At 39.7% G+C, this 22,259-nt stretch overlaps 1 long non-coding RNA gene across 1 annotated transcript; it reads left to right on the plus strand.

Annotated features, from left to right (window-relative positions):
• Nucleotides 1-146: 146 nt before the first annotated feature.
• On the plus strand, nucleotides 147-21,275 carry LOC122345748. Its single transcript, XR_006251028.1, has 2 exons — nucleotides 147-253; nucleotides 20,087-21,275. It is a non-coding gene; the product is annotated as an uncharacterized LOC122345748 (long non-coding RNA).
• The last annotated feature ends 984 nt before the right edge of the window (nucleotides 21,276-22,259 follow it).

Raw genomic sequence — 22,259 nt, forward strand, 5'->3', positions numbered from 1 at the left:
AAACAGTTAGTTAGACCAAACATTTGCCTTTTTGAAAAGCCACCGAAGCTTATGAAGCACAAATTACCAACCTTCTATTTGAGTAGGGGCTGCGTAGGCTAATTTGCATAAACATGAGTAATTTATGAATAATAAATGTCCTTGTATTCAGCGCGATCCATTAATTTGCATATCACCATGGCACTACAGTTATTTTTCCTGTGTGCTGTGCTACCATGAAGCGATAAGAACCTGCATAAAACAGAATCAAAAGGTGAGTATGTGTTGCCTTTTTTTACACTCTCTAGTCTCCTGCTGTTGTTGAGGTATAATATGTGTGTTTTAACCTAAATAACTGTCTTTTTTTTTTTCTCCATGCTTTTGGGTGGGTATGCTTGTATGTGGCTACAATCACTATCATGTACTGGTGCTCTGTCATTGTGTGAATTGCATAAACATGATGTTTTGTTGCATTATTGATGAGATCCAAGCTCTGCCTTATAGGCAGCTGAAGATGCAAAAAAAAATGGTGAAGTGATGGATTCATGAGATGATGCCTAATATATAAATGTTTCTTTTGATGGCAGCTTCTGAGACCCTTGTTCGGTGTTTTGTCGTTATCAGGAGGTCTGGTCGAATTAAAATCTCATTTCCATGTGGCGCAGGTATGGGCAGATAGACTAAGATTCCCACTTCTGAATCCATCAGAGGTCATTTGCATGATCTGTTTGTCATGCAGCAGCTTGCCTTCGGTCTGGAAACGCGGGCTTTGGGTTGCCAAGAAATTTTACAGTTTGACATTTTGTCTGTATTGGTATTTAACGCAGGTGGAGATGAGGAAGGTGTCGGTGCTTTTATCCTTTAAATTGCGAATACGTTCTGCCAGATGACTTTAGTTACCAGCTGATGTTGTTTAAAACGGGTCGGACAGAAATCAGCTGTGTCTGACACTGTCCGCAGTGCTTCAGCTTATCTTTATTTATCTTCTGTCAATATTTCCTCTCTGTAATTTGGACAAATGATGCATACTGATGGTTATGAATAAATCAATGTCCAAGCTCGGTAAATTGACGGTGTGGAGAGAGAGAAACTGTCTTGTATTACCGGTGCTGTGATGAACAGCTGTCACTGTGTCCCTCGGCGCCCGGATACGCAAGGCAAAAAGTCTGAGATTATTGTGCCGAGGCTCCTTGTCAAGGTCTGAGCAAATAATACACTTGTTATGTAGTATTCAGGCTGAAGTATGTTTTATGCACGTATTGAAAGTGAACGTCTCGGCTCGGTTCTTCTTGAAGGGGCAATATTGTAGCACTGACCCTTTATTTCTGTATTGCACTATGCTCTGAACTGTGAGCACCGCGACACAGAGCCCTTCTTCCAGAGAAATTCACCTGCATGATGTTATCAGTCCATGTTATCCATCAAAATGATTGTCTATAGACAAAAGTAGTACGGATCGGTTACGAGAACCACCGTTGAGACGTTCTGTTGTGGCCTTTATCAACTGAACACCAGTACAGACTCAAATAGAGAACCAAAACGCAGTGCAATATGCTGGAAGATAATATGTATTTTTGATTTATGTAAATTTGTACCTAGTAGCACTTCACCTAGTGCAATATTTTGGACCTCTTTTTGTAAAATGTTGTGCATAACTATTACTCTTTAGAAGTTTTTTTTTTATTTTTAGGCAATTTATTAGAATTTGTATTGTATATATTAAACATAATTTATAATTTCTAGTTATTTAAAAAAAAAAAATCATTATGTACCATGCATTTTTGCATAGAAGTGATGCACAAATTCACATTTGAGACATTTTTTTATTTGGACAAAATAGTAAAGACATCAATGTCTTTTTATATTGTACATCCATAGTCTTTAAATGTAAAAAATTCCTCTGAAGTGAAAGATCCCTATTTCCAACGCTCAGATTTACATTTATGCTGACAGTGATTAATATTTATTATTTATTTCTCCTTTGAACTGCTTTTAAATCCCAAGTTTTTGGTTTGGGCTTTGTCATATTTGGATGTGTACCAGGCACTGGCAATGAACAAAGGCAAGCCCGGGCGTTCACATATCATCCACTCTTTATGCAAAATTAATGCATGCACCCCCATGACAGCATGATTTAATTTCCTCCTTTCATTTTCTGTCGCCCGTTGCCATGGACACCGACGGAGGGCTGTTGTGATATTAGCTGCTACAATATGGACAAGTGCAGCTCTCTCCATGAAGCAAACAGCTACTAAATCACATGACCTCATCAAATCTCTATTCTGCTTGCAGACTGGCTGGCACTGTGCCATGATCAAGGGATGTAATATATTCATAGCTTACTTACAATTTCAGGTTGAAAAAAACGCTGACGATTTATGTCAGACGTACCCTTCGACTCATTGGAAGCGTTATATTGACAAAACCAAACTATTTTGAAAATGCATTTGTCAGAAACTCGACGAATATTCCCATAACGTGTTTTGGAAAATAGCAGGATGCTATTGGCTTGTGGTCCTCATTGCGACAAAGGCGATTGCACTAGACAGGATGGCGTCATAACGCCATGCACGGTGTTGACTGTGTTGCCACCCAGATCATGTTGCCTGCAATGACCAATTGTGTGTGTTTATGCGTGTGTGTGGAAGCGTATTAGTCTGCCAGCGGAGTAATGTATGCCTGTGAATCCAAGTGTGGAGATCAAAATGTCTCAGGTTGGCACTGGGCACCCTTCCCCCATCAGTTCCACCCCCTCCACACACACACACACACACACACACACACACACGCTAACCATCTCTCTCTAATTGGGCTCTGTCTAGATTCCTCAGCTTAATATTGCATCCTATTTGCCTCTTGTTTTCAGGGCTTTTCCAGCTGTACAATACCACGCTGCAATGCCCGACTTAAAGTTTTAGTTTCAAAACCGGTTACACTAGTTTCGTTCTTTTAAAAGAAAACACCATTCAACGCCGAACTTGAGATAAATAACGGCATTGCTGCTTTTTGTAGAACTGCTTACAGCTGATTTACTTCACAGTGAACTAAACCGACACTGAACTGACTTGAGCTAAATAACCACACTATTGTCTTTGCAGCAGAATCTGAATTGTATCCCTGAGTTTCTGGGAGGCTGGAACTAACGGTCAATAAAAACTGAAAGTTTTGTCGTTTACTCACCCTTACGTCGTTCCAAACCTCCTTCTTATTCCTGTGAAGCATGCACACTAATTCAAAATATACTTTGTCTTCCTCCTATGAAAGAAAGTGGGCAAAATAAATGATGGCTTTTCGTTTTCGTTTGTTTAGGTGTACTATGCTTTTAAGTGCTTAATTTATTACATAGCCTTTCATGAGCAGTGTTTTTTTTTTTCGCTACTGCAGTGAATAAGAAAATATAGGCTAAGTGGACAGTCCTGGACGCCCTGAATTCAGCCAACTTTCGTTCTGACACACTTCTCAATAGCAGTGTGCCCTGTCAATATAGCTGGAGGTGAATAGATAATCAGACAGCAATCAGAAATTGAGATCTGCCATTCAAAGGCTATCTTAGTGTGGACGAAGAAGAGGACGGGCAGCCTGAGAGTGCAAGCATTCATGTGAAAATCCAATCCTTCACAGTACACAGCCCCCGCAAAGCCTGCAGAATGACCCTTTTATCAAAGTGCCATGTCCGTAGCTCTCCAAATAGCCGGTGCGCTCTCAAGGAATAGATGCATGTACAAACCTGGCTGAGTAATGTATGACCTGTCTTCACAATGTTCTGGGTTTCTGACCCTGCCGTGTGTGTGTGTGTTGTGAGAGTGTGTCTGTATGTTGCCCGTGGTATGTTTTGAAATGGGTTTCTTATGGTCAGGGATACAGAGCATTAAATGTGTTATTTATGTAGCTTTCACATGTGAAAATTTTATTTTCCGGATAGCCTTGAGAGTGCTGAAATGACAGTGTGGTCATCCTAGGGCAAGAAGGGTGTACTGACACTGAGAGATGAGAAAAAATGCCATTGAAAATGTATTTTTTTATACACAAATCGCTGAAAGTTGTTTCTGAGGGGAAACGGCCCAAAAGCATTACTGCACAGTAAATTATTATAAAAGGCGTCGGGGAAACAAAAAACAAATTGAACATTTGGGATTATGGGCTATATGTAGTCAAACTCCAAAATATTTTTGCCATTGCGTTTTAATCTTAACCTCGAAATGACAGATATCTGAAATATTTTTCACCCACAACAGTTTAATTTGATTTGAAAATTTGTAATTTATACAGCATCGTATTATCCAGGTTTTTGTCATGTAAAATGTTGCTTACATAATAATATTTGAGCAGCGTGTGCATGAAATGTGTGGATTTGACTTTAATTAGACTGCAGATGGCGCCCTTGTGGTCATTAGTTTCGAAATAATTTTTGTAATAGACTATACTGAAAAACTAATAGTAAGACATTCATAATCCCATAAAACAGTGCCGTTTCTTTGCCGCTGGAAACTACTTTCACATCCTTTATTCTGTTTATTTATTTATTTAATTTTTGTTTATTATTATATTACATTTTTTGCTTTTGCTGTCCGTTGATATAGTTACAATTGTTTAAAAAGTAACGTGCAAAAAAACTAAGTGTACTGAACGCTTAAGAAGCTGCGGACGCTTCCCACTACCACCCCTAGATGGCGCAACGACCTCGTTGTTTAACTGGCGACTGTAATTGGAAAAATTGCCCGTGTGAGTGATTTTTGTAACATTTCTAAATGCTCTCCCTGTGCTTTGCAACATCTTGAACGCAACGCACTTTAAAGCAATAGCATTTTTCCTCGCTTGATTATGTGTTTCCGACTACGCGAGAGAGTTGGAGTAAGCTCGGCTGTCGAGTTTAGTACTGTGGTGATTACAAGTAGCTGTTGATTAAGCTATTGGCCTTTATGGGCTACTCGTCTGTCTTTCTTTATTCATTGCATTCGCCCCTTTTTCTTCCTGAAAGAGACCAAATGGATCCCAGCAGGTGAAAGTAAAGAAACGTGAAAAGACGCCCCTTTTTGGTTCTGCTTTCACACCAACACAATACCCCGTCCCACCTCTTTCTGTCCGGGTTTCCTACCTGATTAAACCTCTTCCTATGAACCCATTGATAGATGGTGCAAAACCTAAATCAACAAAAGCCGTATGAGCCCCTCTTAAAATTTCAAACCCTTTTAACGGCGCGCTTCAATTAGCTTTTGTTTCTTGTGTGTAGTGAGCGTGTGACGAGAGAAAGAGAAAGAGAGAGAGAGACAGAAAGCAAAGAAAAAGACGTCTTTTGTATTCTGTAATGTAATAGTTTACGTGCTGATTAATTCAGAGATTTTAAAAATAAAAACTTTCCCCCCCGCCCGTAGGCTACTCGTCTGCCTGTTTGTTAGCAGATTTTAATTCGGCGCATGCTTCTTTTTTGCCTTTCTTATTTGTTGCATTAACAGTGCGAGCAGCACACGGCAAAATGACATAAGTGTTCGCCCCCTTGTTTGTCATCAGACCTTTTTTTTTTTTTTTTTTTGAATTAGTGGTTTGTCGGGAATTGCGGTTTCATTTGTTTCCGAGACTTTCATTTTCCGTCACTTTTAATTTCTGCTGCCTGTAAACGTGTGCAAATTGATTCTATTATCGGCGTGTTAGCAGGCCTCCTTTTTGTCATTCAAATGAGAGCTAAACTTCAAATAAGAATTTTTCGCCTCATCCTCCATGCAGTGTTTGGTGTCGGTGAGTGACATGGGAACCCGTAATTGACTGCGTGCAAGAGAGGGGAGCAAAAGTAAAGAGGCTTGAGTAGCCTATATGTAGATGCCATGCATCCTGCATCCGTGACAATTATACACATTGATGCTTTGATCAGGACTCTAACTGTTGACTCTGCCATCATCTCTCTCTCGATTATAATCCGTTTTTACCAATATACGTTTTATTACGCTGTTTATGGCTTTATAAAACTGTGTATACAGTACATAGTCTACTTCCATTAAAAATGGGCATTTATGGTTTTTGTAAATGAGCCTACTGTATACCGCTTTGTGTAATAAATGTTTAATTACGAATAACCTCAGTGACTACAATGAAGTTAAAGCAATGCCTTTGAAATTTATAGCAATGTAATGTTGTTTTGGAACTGAAAAAAAGATGAAACATTTACAGCTTAGCACTTACTGATATCGCCAAGTGACCTTTAATGTGAAAAAAGAAAATAAATCGAAACAATATCAATACTATATGCTCCATTCAATTAAAATGTAAATTTATTAATAACCATTCAGGGTATTCATGCAATTAATAATCAATACACCTAATGTCAAATATTTTATATATATATATATATATATATATATATATATATATATATATATATATATATATATATATATATATATATATATATATATAAACAGTTCAAGGCAATAATAGCATGCAGTAGCAAAAATCCAGTTTTTTTACATTTCATTTCTCCTTAATCTTAATTCTGTCTAAAACAATTATGGTAATAGTAGGCTATTAACAAAAAGAGACAAGTCCTTGTGAGGCCACACATTAAATAGCTTTGTGTGTTGGAGACCAACATCTGTATCATTATTCTCTGAAATTCCTCTTCTCCTCTGTAGCTCTCAAATCTCATTGGCATATTCAAATATTGCATTCATTTTCAAATATGGAGCTTGAAAAATGTGTTACACAGGTTTTTGTGCAAGCGATGCCAAAAACAGTAATTCTCGGGCATCACATGGCTGATTATGACTCACCATATTTAAAAAACAAGCTCAAATGAGATTCAATATCTGTGTCAGGGGCCAGAATATTCAATTTACAATTAAATAAGTACATTTTAGTTTCAGAAGCTTGCCATATGTTTCAGAATATTGTTTATTTATTTTAAATTTAATTTCAGCCATGGTCCCCTCTGTTTTATACCTAAGAACAGCTTCTTAATGGTCATATGGGTTTGGAAACCACTTTACGGTGATTACATCATGAAGAATTGTCAACAAAAGAAAAATCTTTTCTCCTAAACTACAGTTTAAAAATTGTAATATGTGCGATACAATATGAATTTCACTCTTTAATTGATATAATAAAGTAAATTTCATATGTAGTTACAGACAGCAGTTCTGCATAATTTACCAATATCTCTCTCATTTTTCTAAGTGATGATCTGACTGACAAACCAATGGTGAAGAATGGATGGGCAATGTCAGTTACTACCAGAGGGGTGAGGGGTGAGGGGTGAGGTTGGCACACCCACAACCCTGTGGTCACCTCCAGGCGTGCTATCACACACTGACAGGCAGGCGTGATGCCACGGCACTTCACACAAACATAGCCACATTGACAGCCGACTGACCCAGGCTGACAGCACCAGGAAGAAGAAGGGGGGAAGGCAGAAGTTCTCTGTGTGTCCGTCACGGTGTGAGCGTGTCGGGGTGTCAACAACTTTTTTTTCTTCCAGTAGCCCCCAAACCCTCCGCAGCAGAACACGGTCACATACCCAAACATCTGTGACCTTACCGGACACGGGTCACTGTACATTAGCACTCAGTATGACTGCAGTGGCTTTAGATAAACTAAATGCAGTTTGTCCATGTCATTACTGATGAGTCGAGCTAAATGCTTGTAGACAGAGGATAGGATCTAATTGATTTAGCTAAGTTAATATAGCCACATTAAAATGGATGTGGCTCTGTGCCAGCTAGGCATGTTTTTTTAAGAATTATAGATACATTAGCTATATGTCAAAGGTGTAGTCACAAAAGCTTCGGACCGACTTATGCGTTTTATCTGTCTTCATTATAATAACAGGCTATAGTGGGCTTAGCTGTTAACAGTTAGTTCATGAATTCACCAGTCAATGGAGCCTTTCAATTATGCTGAGACATACCATAGAGCTCTGTACTACCCATGGCTCTTTTGTCAAAGAAAGGCCTTTGATGTGATTCTATAGAAAGACTGCAATGTGCAGAAACTTGTGAGCAAAAAAAATGCAATGAAATGACATCACTGATCATACAGAGGACTTTTATTTCAATTTGAGACAGCAAGGCCATCATCTGTTTTCATCCTGTGTATATGTGGGAAGGGAAGTGGAGGAAGCATATTGTCTTTATGTTTACGAGCGAGAGAGGTATACTCTCTGATTCCCCTTGAAGTTTCGAGAGATGCCAGTGAAGATGCAGGCCTCTGAAGTTGATAACCCCAGCATCATGTGACAAGTAGATGAGAATGACTGAGGCTTTCGAAGCCCTGTTGAGATCCCTCCTCATTAAAGAGCAACCTCTCAGCTCTTCTGTAAAGAATCCTTAAGGAAGTTGACCTCCATGGGAAAAAAAGAAAGATGGGGGTGGAAAGCAAATAGCCACACAATGTAAAATGCTCCACTATAAAGCTCAAAATCCTCTTGCTTTTTATGTTCGATTAAAGAAAGGTCAAGAGAGAAAGAAAGGGAGACATAAGAGTGAGAAGGCACCACATAGAACATAAAAAGATGGACAATAATATGAAGCGTCATAGCTTTGTCCACCTCCAGATGTCTTTTGGATCAATTTTCCATGGCTTTTACTCCAGTTGCATGCATACTACAGGGTCTTTAGTTCGTGGTATCCCCTTCATGCTGAAATGATGACAATACTCACCCTGTGCTGGGACCAAGTGTGGCAGATAGAGCCTCATCTTGTGTAGGCACCAGATTGAGCCTCTTCAGGTCCCTCAAGCCCATTGAAGCAGGTTGCTGACTGTCTCTAGGTGATGAGAGGTTGTTGAGGGCATGGAGCCTTGCTGACAGGCATGAAAGGGCCAAGGATCACCTGTCACCCGCCTCATCACATCAAAGTCCCAAGTAGAAACTCCTTGTGTGAGGGATCTGCTCATGAATATACTGGGCAATCTGATCCCTCTTATTAGCAAGATAAGGATTTGTGGGTTGTGTGTTGAGTACGGATGGCACATGATAAAGCACCATCCCTCTTAAAGTATGTGTGCTTTCAGCAGGAATATTTTTTAGGTCTTTTTAATGGTATCATCATCTTCTTATTAGTGGCAAGACCCCTGAGTGCCGATGTGAAAGGGGCTTGCGGTGTCCCCCCGAGCCCTTGCTTTTACCCCTTAATCCGCTGGCTAATAAGTTCATAGCCAGTCCATATGCTCTGGTGCTGTTCGGGAGGGGGAGGTGTTGCCCCATGCTACTTACACCGAGCGGACCCATTTCTCAGGTACCTCTCCTGCTGACCGACCTTTTGTTCTATCGGATCAGTCCACTCCACGGCCAGAATAGTCTGAATTGATTAGCCCTGCACCGTATAATTGCCAGCAAATCCCACTGAATCGTTTCCCATCCATTTGAAAAGGACAATGTTCGTTCTTTTTCTCCCCAGCTTTTCTTGGCGCCCCTCCCCCATTACCCTCCTTTTCATGCCACTTGGTTTGTCTCCCGCCCCACACCCCAAGCCACCTCCTCGAGGTAAGACGAGAAGGGGGGAGGGGCCGGAGGAGAAAGCGCTCCTATTCCGGACGAGCCCCCTAGCTGAGCACTGGCAAAGGATGAAAGCGGGCGGCGGGTGGACGTGTTCTAATCCGTCACCCTGGAGTGTGAGTGGCGGGCTGATCGGAGTCCTTACCTGCCGGTGCACAGTCAGGGTTGGGAGGACAGTGGGAGGAATCCAGGGAAGGGGAAAGAGCTGGGGTATAGTGTGAAAAGGGGCTGTGGGGATATGCACGGGATTATTCAGAGGCCCAGGCGCCAGCGTCAACTGCCCCTGCAGCTCTACTTATTCAATAGAGAGGCCCAAAATCTCAGGTCGGGGCAAAAGTCCATCAGTCTTACTGAGAATATTGTTATGTTGGAGTAGACCTGGAGGGCCGATCAAGTGTGCCATGTCTGGAACAAAGGCTATTTTAACATCTTTTACTTTGAGATGGCCTTTTCTGGACAGCTTCAGAACAGCTTCAGACAGCAATTCAGGTCTCTCTCCACAATGTTTGTGACCGTTCCACACTGTAATTTAATAGTCCACAATTCATTTTAATATCACACATCATAAGTTCTGTGTCAGCTATTAGGCCAGAAATCTTGTTTTGAAATAATGTGACCCACCTTCATAAGACTGACAACATGCAGCTTTTACCATTATCCTTGAGCCGGGCAGAATATCTTTCATGAGTTCTGAGGTGTACAGACTTTGTTTATTAGGTCATCATTAATAAGATGCATTCCAATAAAGTCAAATGTCTAATTAACATGCTTTATCCTCTTCATGCACCATGAACCTCACCTTGAAGATTGCTTGCCCTTCATGAGAATGATCTAAACTATAATTTCTGAAGCTCTGAATAATTTTATGCCAAACTGGGGTAAACTAAGAGCATTGCTAAAAATGATTTTAAAAGGTTTGAATCCATAATTGAATACTCTACATGAAAAAAAATGCTACCATTCTTTTCTAGTTCATCATCAAATATTCTACATCTCAATCAACCTTCTATGACCATGTTCTTTGGCCACTGGGGCAGGTCCTTTGGGAAAAGGTCGTAGGTTAAGGTTGTTAAGGGCTGTGACCCTTCCCATTTTTGACCAGGCCTGTGTTTAAGCTCAAACAAGCTCCTAGATAGAAGGCCCTCATGGGGTTTTAGGAAGCACAAGGCCTATTGTCTGTTCTGAGAGCTGACCACAAACAAATTGTGTATGTTCTTGCGACATGACCCTGGTGACCACGTGTTAGTGATGTTTTACTAATGAGATGGTCACTGAATCATGCCTGTTGGGAGTTCTACGTGTTTCAGGGTCAACATCTTTGTTGATCATGGAACAACATTGTGATTAGCAAATCAGATTTGAAGAATTTTTATAGTTTTTGTGAGGTTTAGACTTAAAATCAGTGTTTGTTGCTTGTAAAACAGTGTCATTCATCTATAATTTTCTCAGATTTTAGGCATTACTCATGGCTAAGGTTAGGTTAGATGTAGAGATATGGTCAAGACTAAATATGTTGACCTAGGATCACGTTGAACTCAGCAAAATGAGAAGTATAAGTGCGTATGGCGTGTGACACTATAGATGGTTTTATTGTTGATTTTCTTTTAACCAAAATGCTAAAATTCAAGAGTATATTTTAACCTTGGAAATGTAGTATGCAATTTAAAAATGAAACTACACAGTGGTGTGTGTGAGACTGTATTCAGCTCATATAATGATTTATAAAGTATCAATATGTGAGTGGAGTTTCCTCTGTGGTATTTTTTTACTTAAGTCCACCCAAGTTCACCCAAATGCCAGGTCATGTCCTTCCCACAGGGAGTCTGTGCCATTGACAAGATCTCTGGCTAAAGGTCATATTGGTAGTGACCACTAAAGTGGTCGATGATGAACTGGTCAAGCCCCTCATTTTCAAAGCCCCTCCCTTTCGACCCAGAATGAGCCATTTTAGTCTATCTATTGACCTAGGATCATATGGAGGGCAGGGCAAGTAGAATTGTTGACATCACATAGGTCAAAGGTTAAATGACCAGGACCTTTTACAGGGACAAGAGTTCAGTTCATGATCAGTATAATAAATAGCCATCATAAAAAACGGCTGACGGTGCTTGGCTTTTAACAAGCTGTGTTTAATTAGGGAGAAATCTGTATTTTATTCTATTAACTATTTGAAATATCTGAAGGAGAAGACACAGTTAGTTTGTTTAAACACCTGATTTATCTTGATAAGTTCTGAAAAATCAGATCTTTATTAACTATATGAATATGTTTAAATAAATATCTTTTGACAAAGTAAAAAGGGGTCTCTTGGGACTCTTTCTAGGGGTCACTGCCCGACTTCATTTCTGGCATCCTCTAGTCATTTTTCCCATGTTGCCTATTGTCTCTCAAAAAGAGGTTTGACCCAGTGAGTGTTGGTGCTGGGTGGAGGACAGACCTGGGGTGTGAGCCTGCCTTGCTGCTTAAGTTCTTGAATGGCTCCCTTGGAAACTGCGTAACTAGGAGTGGTGGAGTTGCCCAGGACAGCATGTGGTTATTTTCCAGCTTGCTGCCCCTTTAAAGGCCTTCAGGGTCTGTAATCAGTGCACTGAGGAGGGGTGTCTCTTTGACTGTGCTTGTGTATGAAAGGTACTGAGAGATAAAAAGCACAAAGGTAGAAAAAGCATGGCCTGTTGGGAAAGTAGGGTAAAACTGTTGGAGAAGCAAGATGAGATCACTGCAGCGGTGATGTCATTACTGCATGGTTGGCTAGGATTGGCCCATGTGCTTTGAACAGCCAATAATGAGGGGACAGTGGCATTCACATTAAACTACTGGAAGCTTCTGGAACAATACAAAAAATTGTGAACCTGTCTGGTCAGATAAACAAAAGAATCAATTAATATGAATATTAACTTCACCTGTTAATCTCACAAAACAGCGAAATAATTCTACATTGGTTACTTTATTAACAGTTTAACACTTATTGGTTGTTTGTTTCACATTCCCGGCCAAACGACTTCTTTTATATTCACACAGTATATATATAACTCTTGTATAAATTTATTCTTTTATGCATTGTTTTGCTCGTCTGCTTGAGTTCACAGTGTGCATCACAGCTGTCTCTGTCCAGTAATTGATTCCTTCACTGTCAGCCATTTTCTCAGTCACGTCCTCCTCCCCTTTCCATTCTCCGTTCCATCTTTAGCATGGGTAGCTAAAGGAGGCAGATTTATCTGCATCACCCTGCCATGATGACAGAGTAAATATTCATCCAGACGGCCAAGGTTCTCACACCATTACCGGGGCGTTCACTGTTGGCCCTGCTGGTACAATCCTTAAAGGGATTGTTTAGAAGAATGAACAAAGCCAAAGTACTGAAGGGCACCGAGTTGCCAAGACAAAAGTTTAAATGTTATTACTCAAGTGCAGAGACTGTCCACTGGATTAAAAAAAGACACAAAAGATAGCGTTAGTGACAGTGATTTAAAGATCAACACAATCTAGTGCCACAAGGCTATAGGTTCAAATTGCTGTTTGCATAGATTAAAAACGGCTAATCATAGATCTATAATACTAATACACGACATACAAAACATAATTGCCTATTCATCACATCAGTTTTCTACATGCATTTTTTCTTATTATGAATGACTCATGTTTCTTTCTTTCTTTTATTAACTGACCTTGTAATTTTTAATGAAAATATCATGTTCTTTTGCCTCCACATCCCACAAATCAATCGACAAGCGACTGACAGAACAGTCCTCTCTGCTAAATTTTTCTTTTCCCAAACTAATGTGAGACTTTATTCTTAAAACATACATTTTAAAATATCAGCGGCACTTCAAATAAAAATACATTAAGTGAAATAGCATCAGATTGGTGAAAAAGGTTGGTGAATTTGTGTACTTGGATGTGTTTGCGAGATTTTGGTAAATCCAGTGGTCAAATACCTGACTAATGGCCGATGTCTGCAAGAAAGTCCACGAAAATGGAAGACTGACTGTATATAAACAGCAGGCTATTTTAGAAAGGAAAATGTCAAAGATGAAAAGGAACATTTATCCTGAATAAACACTGCTATTGTGTAAATAATATGTAACGTAATCCATAAACAGTACCTGTAGTCTGATTACAAGTATTGTAAAATGTAAAAATCAAATTACAAGCATTTCATTTTTGGAATCTGATTACATAACCCATATTATATATAATCAGCTCTCCATAAATATATGATAGCAGTCTTGGGTGCAGTAAAAGATCTAAACCTTGACTGTGTATTGCCTCCGTTTAGTCCTACAGATATATAGCTATACATTTAATTGGTGACCTGTGAGATATGTATTTGTTTAGATGTCCTGAGGGGTTATCTACATGATGTTTATGAGTTGAATCTGTGTATAAGTGTGTGTGTGTGGGTTGCGCTATTGCTTTGTGTCACGCTGGGAGCCCCTCCTGAGAGGCACTGCACAACACTGAGGTGGGTGCAGCTGCAATGGCTTTCATCTCCTCAGGCACTCGGCAGGGAATCACAGTATTTATGAGTGTGTGTGTACGTGTGTGTATGTGTGTGTGTCAGAAAGAGAGAGAGAGAGAGCAGTGAGGATGCAGCAACTGTCATTTGAAGCTAATTAAGGGTGGCAAAAATATTGAATTTCCGTATCTCAGACCTCACATCTGGGATTGTAACACTGGTAATTCAATATATTGGTATCAGTTAGGAGACAAGTGAAAACTCTTTCAGCGTATTTGTACTTTAATCAAAAGAAAGTCGGTTCAGTTGTTCACAGGCCTGCTTGGAGAGCATACAAGTTTCCATAGGAACAAAGCTGTGAGAAATCATTCAGTGGGACTGGATTCTGCTGATACAGTCCACTTTTGAAGGCCATCTCCTCCGCTGCTACTCCCTTCTGCGCTGCGTACGAGGGAAAACACAGGCGTGAAAGCAGCCTCGTGTGAATCTCAGAGGTTGCCCACGGCTACGGCGCGGGCAGCTAATCCACGGTACACCTTTTGCTTGCTCAGATTCCACGTACGGTTGGGCAGAACATTTTAGCCCCCGTGGTGTGCCGCAAGGCAAGAAGTGATACCTGCGGTGGAAAGAGCTTGCTTCTGGGTCTCTGCGCTTTCTTTTGCTCAGCTTTGATTTCGCTCACCCCTAAAAGGGCATTAAAGGCCTTGTTTAGATTTACCCTTGACTTACAGGTAACGGCGCTGTAAAAGTGCACTGATCTCAGACTGGCGTGTAAGATTAAGTCTTGTCTTTATCTGTTTTGTTACTAAATCTTTCTCTATGTCAGGAAATATCAGATTTTGTGAGTCAGCGTGGTTGTCATGTTAACTCTTCTGCCAGCCAAGACGCAAATGCGGGGGTAGAGCAAAATGTATTGAATATATATTTGTGTGGCTTTGTCTGGCCAGAAACAAATTCAACAAATGTTCTTAATGGTGTCATGAACACCAGATTTATCTTTGTGTTTTTTGTAATATTAATTAATTTGTTTACAAGATACATAAAATAAAAGTAAAATTTTCAAATAAAAGTATATAAATATATCACAATTTTCACAAAATTGTCAAAAAAAAAGATGCATTTATTGTGCAATAAATGAGACTTTTTTTTTTCAAAAACATAAAAAACCCAAATGTTTGAAAGGTAGTGTACGCGCACACACTCACTCACACACTGCACTTAAGAAAATCAGTCTCTTAGATGCTTCAGGTATGAGAGGAGATCTTACAGTGGGATGAATCAAATCAAGGAGTCAAAAGAAGAAGAGCTAGCTGAGGTGTTTTCCTGTCATTTACCGTGCCATTCTGGAACTGAGAAGAGGAATCAGCAGCTACGGTTCTTTAAAAGCCTCTGGTTTTCATGGCAATGCTGTTGAGCATGCTCTAATCTGAGTTTGGGGGATAAAGGAGCTATTCTGTTTTCTAGAGTTCTCTGTAGATTTTGCTGTATTCTTACTTTGGCTCTGATAGCCCTTGTCAGCTTTCTACAGCGAGAGCTTATTCGGAGATGTGAGGACTGGCTTGATCATTAGTCACTACGGCAAAGGGCCACATCAAAGTAGCTTCCAGTCATGCTCTGGTGCCTTAAGGATTGAACTTGGAAAGGGTCTCAAATCTACCTGCCTATTGTAAAAACATTATTGAGAAATTTTATGGAATTTTTCGGGTAAAACATTTTAACACAAAATCATTCCCATGTACTTTCTTTTCAGAATAGAATGACATGCAGGTCTGGGGCTGTGGTGCACATGACCAAAAAGTAGTATAGGAAAGTTTTTTTGGTTTTTTTCAAACTTCTTTCAAAGAAAATAGTACTACTACTATTAACAATATTAATGCATTTATTGTGGGGAGCAGCAATGGCTCTTTACCAATTCCTAGCATGTAAAAGTAAAACATTATTTAAGTTTTGACATAATTATATTACATTTGTATAGACTGACCCGATTTAAATTTACATGCATTTCTGCAAAAGAATTTCCCCCCAAAAATGCCTTACATACTCATGTAATCATTTATTTTATTTATTTATTGCTGATGTTGTGTTATTTACATATTTTATTTTATTATTATTATTATTATTATTATTCAATGTTATGGGAGTCACAGTCAACTGTAAAAATCTGAAAAAGCTTTTGAAGGTTCACCGAAATGAAAAGGCTTTTGAAGATTTATAGAAACGAATGTCATAACATAATATACTCTTACCATTACCGCTATTCCTAACATCACTACCGCTAATGATAAGTACAAAAGGTCTTCACTTAACCATAGCCCTAAATGCCTCCATAATGAATGAAATAATCAACGTGTAATATTATAAAAGCATCTACCGTGCTTCTTAATCCCTTTTAGCGGTATTTTAAACAATTTAACCATCAAATGCGGAGCCCTTTTCATTTGGCCGGCACGCTAAGAATATACAAACGTGGAGACACTTTCTACTTTCCTTTTTCTAGAGAGCTTTTATCCTCAAGTAAGGCATAAATGACAGTCGAATGTGTCTGTGGCACAAGGCAGTAATGATTGCATGAAATTACAGAGGCCTCAGCAGGCCTTCCCCTCCCTATCTCTCAGGTAGCTGGATCAGCTCTCACCCCTGCCTTCCTTTCTCTCTCTCCCTTCTTGCCTCTCACGAGCTATTCAAAGGGAATGTATAACTGAATATGAGATGGAGCGGGCGTCTTTCAAGGGCCAGAGCTAATGAGACGTTTTACCTTGAAATCAGAGCAAGACAGGAGGAGACCCTGTTGAGCTGAGCTTGCATAGGGGGATCACAATTGAGTCTGGATCCTTCAGCGAAAGAGAGAGAGAGAGAGAGAGAGAGAGGGAGAGGGTGAGATCCAGACAGGAATAATGCTCTCAAACCAGAGTGGATTATGACAGGAGGACATTTTCAAGCGACAAAGTGACCCCACAAAAGACGCTGGCTGGTTCGACACCACCGTTGACCCGCTTTCTTTTGTTTGCTTTTGTCCTGGGCGACACCCATACGTCAGAGTTAAATCTGTACGGCTCTGCTTTCAGGTGAAAGCAACAATTACTCTCACTTGGAGAGGCACAAGCTGAAACGGGGTTGGACGGAGGTGATGAGAAGGAAGCGAACAGGTACTCTTGACAGTTAGCGGTGCCAGCATGGATCAGAGAGCCATGTTATATGAGGCCAGGGATGAAAGGGGACAGGAGATTTGTGTTCTGAGGGGTCCTCTTTTTAATCAGGGGCCCAAAGAGATCGTCTCAGAGCAGGCCACAAACCAGTGTCATGCTAATAAAAGGGTATAAAAGTGTGAATGGAGGGTGCAGCTAGTTATCTACACTCTAATTAACGTGGTACCGGGAGCGAGATGCTTATTTGCGTAGCATTGAGGAGAAGGGAGGCGGGAACGCTCAAGTGTGGGGGAAGGGTACAGAGGAGCAGCCTAAGGCCGTCCGTCTTTTGTGCAATTGTATACGTGCGTACAAAGCCGTACATCAAATCTACATTGCGTGCATGCTAATCAGCACAGGGGATAATGAAAGTCGTTTTAGGCCGTGGCAAATTTTGGCTTGAAAGATGATGGGGAACTATATTAATTTTTCTTAAAATAGCACAGCGATAATTATCGGCAGCAACGTCGCCGTGGAGATGCCGTTTTCAGGAAAAACAAGCATTTTTTTTATGATTTAAATAACTACAGTTCAACAAGACCTCAGATGTGAAAATAAGCCAGCACACCTAAAAATGACCTCTGGCCTTTTCAGCTGGTTTGTTAGGCAGTGTTGGAAAAAGTTACTTTTAAAAAGTAATGCATTACAATTGCGTTACTTTTCATGGGAAGTAATGTGTTACGCTACTTTTTTAATCTGAGCAGGGCTATTTTGGGCAATTGGAAAAGCACAGTTTCACTCAGTAAATTCATGTACAGTAGAACGCAGAAGAAAGTTCAACACTCTTCAGCAGTAAAAAAAGGTTATTTTTTGCTCATTATGCTTAAATTGCTTCACTGAAAGTCAGCAGCAAAGACACTGGTTAATAAAATGGGATTAAACACATAAACGATATTTGTATTATTTAACATGTTCAGTTCTTGCAGGTTTGCATCAGACTTGCATTTCACTGTTTTTATTCATTTTGAGGAATACTCGATCTGTTTCTTGTTAGTTTTTTTTCAAGTGAGATAAATGAATGCGTGTTCACATTGATTCTATAACTAAAGTAACATCTCACTCCCAGTTTTCTATCAACACGGGGACGGGAGAGCTTTCAAAAGGAGAGAGTAACTGACGTTACTTAGTTGAAAAAAGTAATCTGATTACATAACACGGCGTTACCCTCAGCACTGTTGTTAGGATCCTGACCGCGTCACCTCTTTTGAACGACCCCTTGACCCTTGATGTCTGGCGTAGTCCTCGTCCCTGCTTTCCCACAGACTATCCTACAAATGAACCCGTGTCAAGAGGCTCAGCATATGGCCCCGGGACTTTGCTATTGTCTGGAGTGGCGAGGCAGGATGGGCCGCCATTATTGTCACTATTGTAAGATTGGCAATGTGTCTGGAGGAGCAGACACACGGCAGTGTGAACCGATCACGGCAACTGCTCGCGCTCTTTCCCACCAATCCACAGTCACATATCACACATCGGCTTCACGAGTGTTTCCCTGCCTGCTCATTGTTAATATAAAAGCCCAGATTTGGAGGCAGAACTACCGTCGTCATTATGTTGACTGAGACCCTGTCAAGTACTTTGATTTAAAGGCTGTTAATTGTATCTGTCAAATATACAAAATCAGAAATGGACAAACAGATCACATTACAAGCAGATTCAGTGGTCTGTAATTCACATAGATTGCTTACACTAACCATCTGTCAAGCTATTTCGTGGATACAATTTTGCCAGGTTTAACTGTCAGGTGTCAGTTGAAAAATGGAAATATTAGTTTAGTGGTACTGCAGACCAGATATTATCCACAGTTATTGTACCATCTGCTATAAACCACCTAAAACTGCTCTGTGTGTTTTCCTACACTGCAAATTGACAGACAAATAATGAATCGCACACCTCCGGCAGATGATGAGGTATCTAAAGCAGTTGGTTAAAACGAGTTTCTGTCATTCCTGGAGCTTGATCTAAAATTCTCATTCATCACATTTTTAGGGCAGGAAGACGCCGGTGGCAGAACGTATTCTTGTATGATTTGTTGAAACTGACACTCTGTGAGTAATTTTGCATATAAAGACATTACAATTATGAAATCAATTTATTTTTCATATTAAAATCATACCCCTTCGTGGCAAAGCTTTGCTGAATAATTTGGATGTACAGTTATATTTTACATTAGTATTAGACTGTAAAATACAACAGCCTAACATGTTAGTTATTTTTTTCTTTTTAGTTATTTTACCCTTTAATATGACACAATTACTATAAACTATACAATATGGTTCCATGACTAGCATAGCTCGCATAAACTAACAATGAAATTAATAAAATCATTTATTAATCTTAATTTAATCACTTACTAATCCATTATCAAAATCAAAAGTAGTCTCTGTATATAGTATTAAATAGACCTTAGCTAACAATGACGTTTTACCTAATTATTAATGATTAATAAATACTCAAATAAATGTAGTGCTTATTGTATTGCACAACATTGATTAACAGAATGGTATTATAAAGTGTTTCTGCTTTATTGTATAGGTATTTCATTAATATATAATACTTAGCTTTAGCAGTGCAACAATTATTTCAGTTCTGTTATTCATTAAGCGTTATACTTTTAATAACTACGTTTAAATAAATTTAAAGCCAGGTCTGGCTTACTTATATTAGTGGTTTTGGGTTTTATAAAAGGGATTTGGGTCATTGAAAGAGAGTTTGAGTTATGACAAAAAATGTGATATGAAATATTCTTATTGGGGCACAAAAAATCCTGCATTTAGAGAGGTAGCCCCACCTTGCATGTACCATCTTAATTAAATAGTTGCTAGGTAACAGAGGCAATCGTTGGCAAATGGGCAGGCTTCAGCAAAGTGAGCAGAGGCCGTTTTACACAATGGCGACACATCGCCTCTTTGGCGCACTTGAAATACGCCCCTTGCAAACTTTAAAAACTAATACAGACTAACCCCTTTTCCCTCTGTTTTTCAGGCCAGAAAGCACAGGACACAATATGAGTTTTTCCCCTCCAGTGGTGACTTATGGGGAGTCAGCTCCTGTGGCCTTCTGGGATACTATAGACGGAACATGCCTTCAGCCACTGCGCCCGGCAACTGCCTCCAGTGGCAACAACTCCCCAAAGACAAACACTTCTTTATGGGATCTTCACTATGACCACACAAAGACCAGCCGCACGTGAGCAGGGCTGGAAACTTATCACATGTGCAATTGTGAAAATAAATCACATGTATGAAGGAACTCGCATATATATATATTTTTTTCTTTTTTTTTTATGTCTCCTCAGAGACTTATATCATAACACATACAACTAAGCACATTCTGTTTATTCATACATCATTTCTCTCTTATTAACCTCTGTAATTTAGTCATTCATCGGTGATACAAAAATAATGCTCGCTATCCATAACTAATTACTTTTATGGCAGTAATAAAAGTTTGCTATTCCATCAGATAAAATATATAAAAAACAGCACAGAGTATTATAATTAACAAATTTACCTAAATGCATCAGTTGCTCAGCCAAATGTTGTGTGTTTTTACTTTCTTAAAGGCAAAAGCCTCTCTGATTTATATGAAAGGCCCTCGCTTATGAGAGAAATAATAAAGAAAGACACTTGCAGGTATTGGTCCATACATACGTTGAGCATCTTCGGGGATAGTGCTGGTATGCTGGAATCTAAATGGCGGTGTCCCACGGGGGCTTCGGTTGACTGCTTGCTGACCTTTGCTGCCCTCGGACCACTAGCCACAGTTCAAACAAGAGGCACAAGGGACACATCAAGGGCAACGAAGGGCTAAAGAGGATTATAGATCGGGGTTTTTTTTCTCGGCGAAGGCTGCTTGACCGAAACATTGCAATAAATACGGTTCGTTTTTGCAAGCTGTTATTATATATGTGGTGTGTGTGTGTATATATAAATACATATATATGGCATGCGTGGTATTTTTTCATTCATTTTCTTTAAATAGATCAACTGACGTAGAAAAGAATGTGTGTTTGACTCTTATGCTATTTTTGTAAAGAGAGAGAGCGAGAGAGAGAGAAATGTTAGGGTTTTATGATCTATACTTTTTTTTCCAATGCAATATGAAAGTCACTGATCTTTTCATGATTGTACATTGCAATAAAATACGATGAGACTATTGAATTATACTTCGACATACGGATATGTAATGCCAATCATCATTAGACAGATTTTTTTTTTGTTTTAATTAAACATTTACAATCCTGTTTTATATAAAATATTTTAGATATTTCTATTTACCCAATGTCTAGCAGCTTTCTTTTTTCTTCTGTCGTCTCACAATATCGTGAATATTTACTTAATCATTTGCAACGACATAACGGATTAAAACGACGTGCTATTGTTTCGTGCAGAACTTTCTTTTAAGTGACGAGGCGAACAATAAAATGAAAGCCCCCTCTCTGGAGATCTCATTCGTTTTATCCACGTCAGTACGCGATGCTTTCGCAAGGGGGCAGTCACTTCTGTCCAAAAGCTCTGTCGACGCGCGCCGCTTCAGCTCATTATGCAGTCTCCTTAATTGCATTACGCGGACGCTACGAGCGCCTTCCATCCTCAAATACTTTAATCAATATAAACAACAACAAAAAGAAAGAGCACAGCAGCCGTCGTCGCCCTCATCCCAAAACACGTGAACCATCGCCTCTATGCAAATCCACGCAAACGTCTCGTTTTCCGGCTGCCGCGTTCACGCGAACCTGCTGTTCTATAGCGTTTCTGCATTATGGAAAAATCAAGTAGTCTTTGATAGCGGCTCTCCGCTCCGAACCAAAGCACCCAGGTTCGTTAGCTTCCTCAAGCATCCTTGCTTTCACCCTATTCATTTCCAGACAAAAAGAACAAGGTTAGGTCAGCCATTATTACAAGTTCTCATTATTTATTTTGCCGCTCTCAACTGAGCTAACACAATAATGAAACTCTCGTTATTTAGCGCAGGCAGCGGTTCGGTCATTAAAAAGATACCTTTCGAGAAGATTCGCTCGTTCGAACACTGGGAACGACGACCCTCAAAAGGGCTGCTTTGTGGGACTCGGGTAAAATGCTTTGTGTGAATAGAGCCTTCTTAAGAATAGAAAAGAGCCTCTTCGGCTGTTTGTTTTGGAATTTGTCTCATTGAT

The sequence above is a fragment of the Puntigrus tetrazona genome, chromosome 5, assembly GCF_018831695.1.
Source record: "Puntigrus tetrazona isolate hp1 chromosome 5, ASM1883169v1, whole genome shotgun sequence".
Lineage (NCBI taxonomy): Eukaryota > Metazoa > Chordata > Actinopteri > Cypriniformes > Cyprinidae > Puntigrus > Puntigrus tetrazona.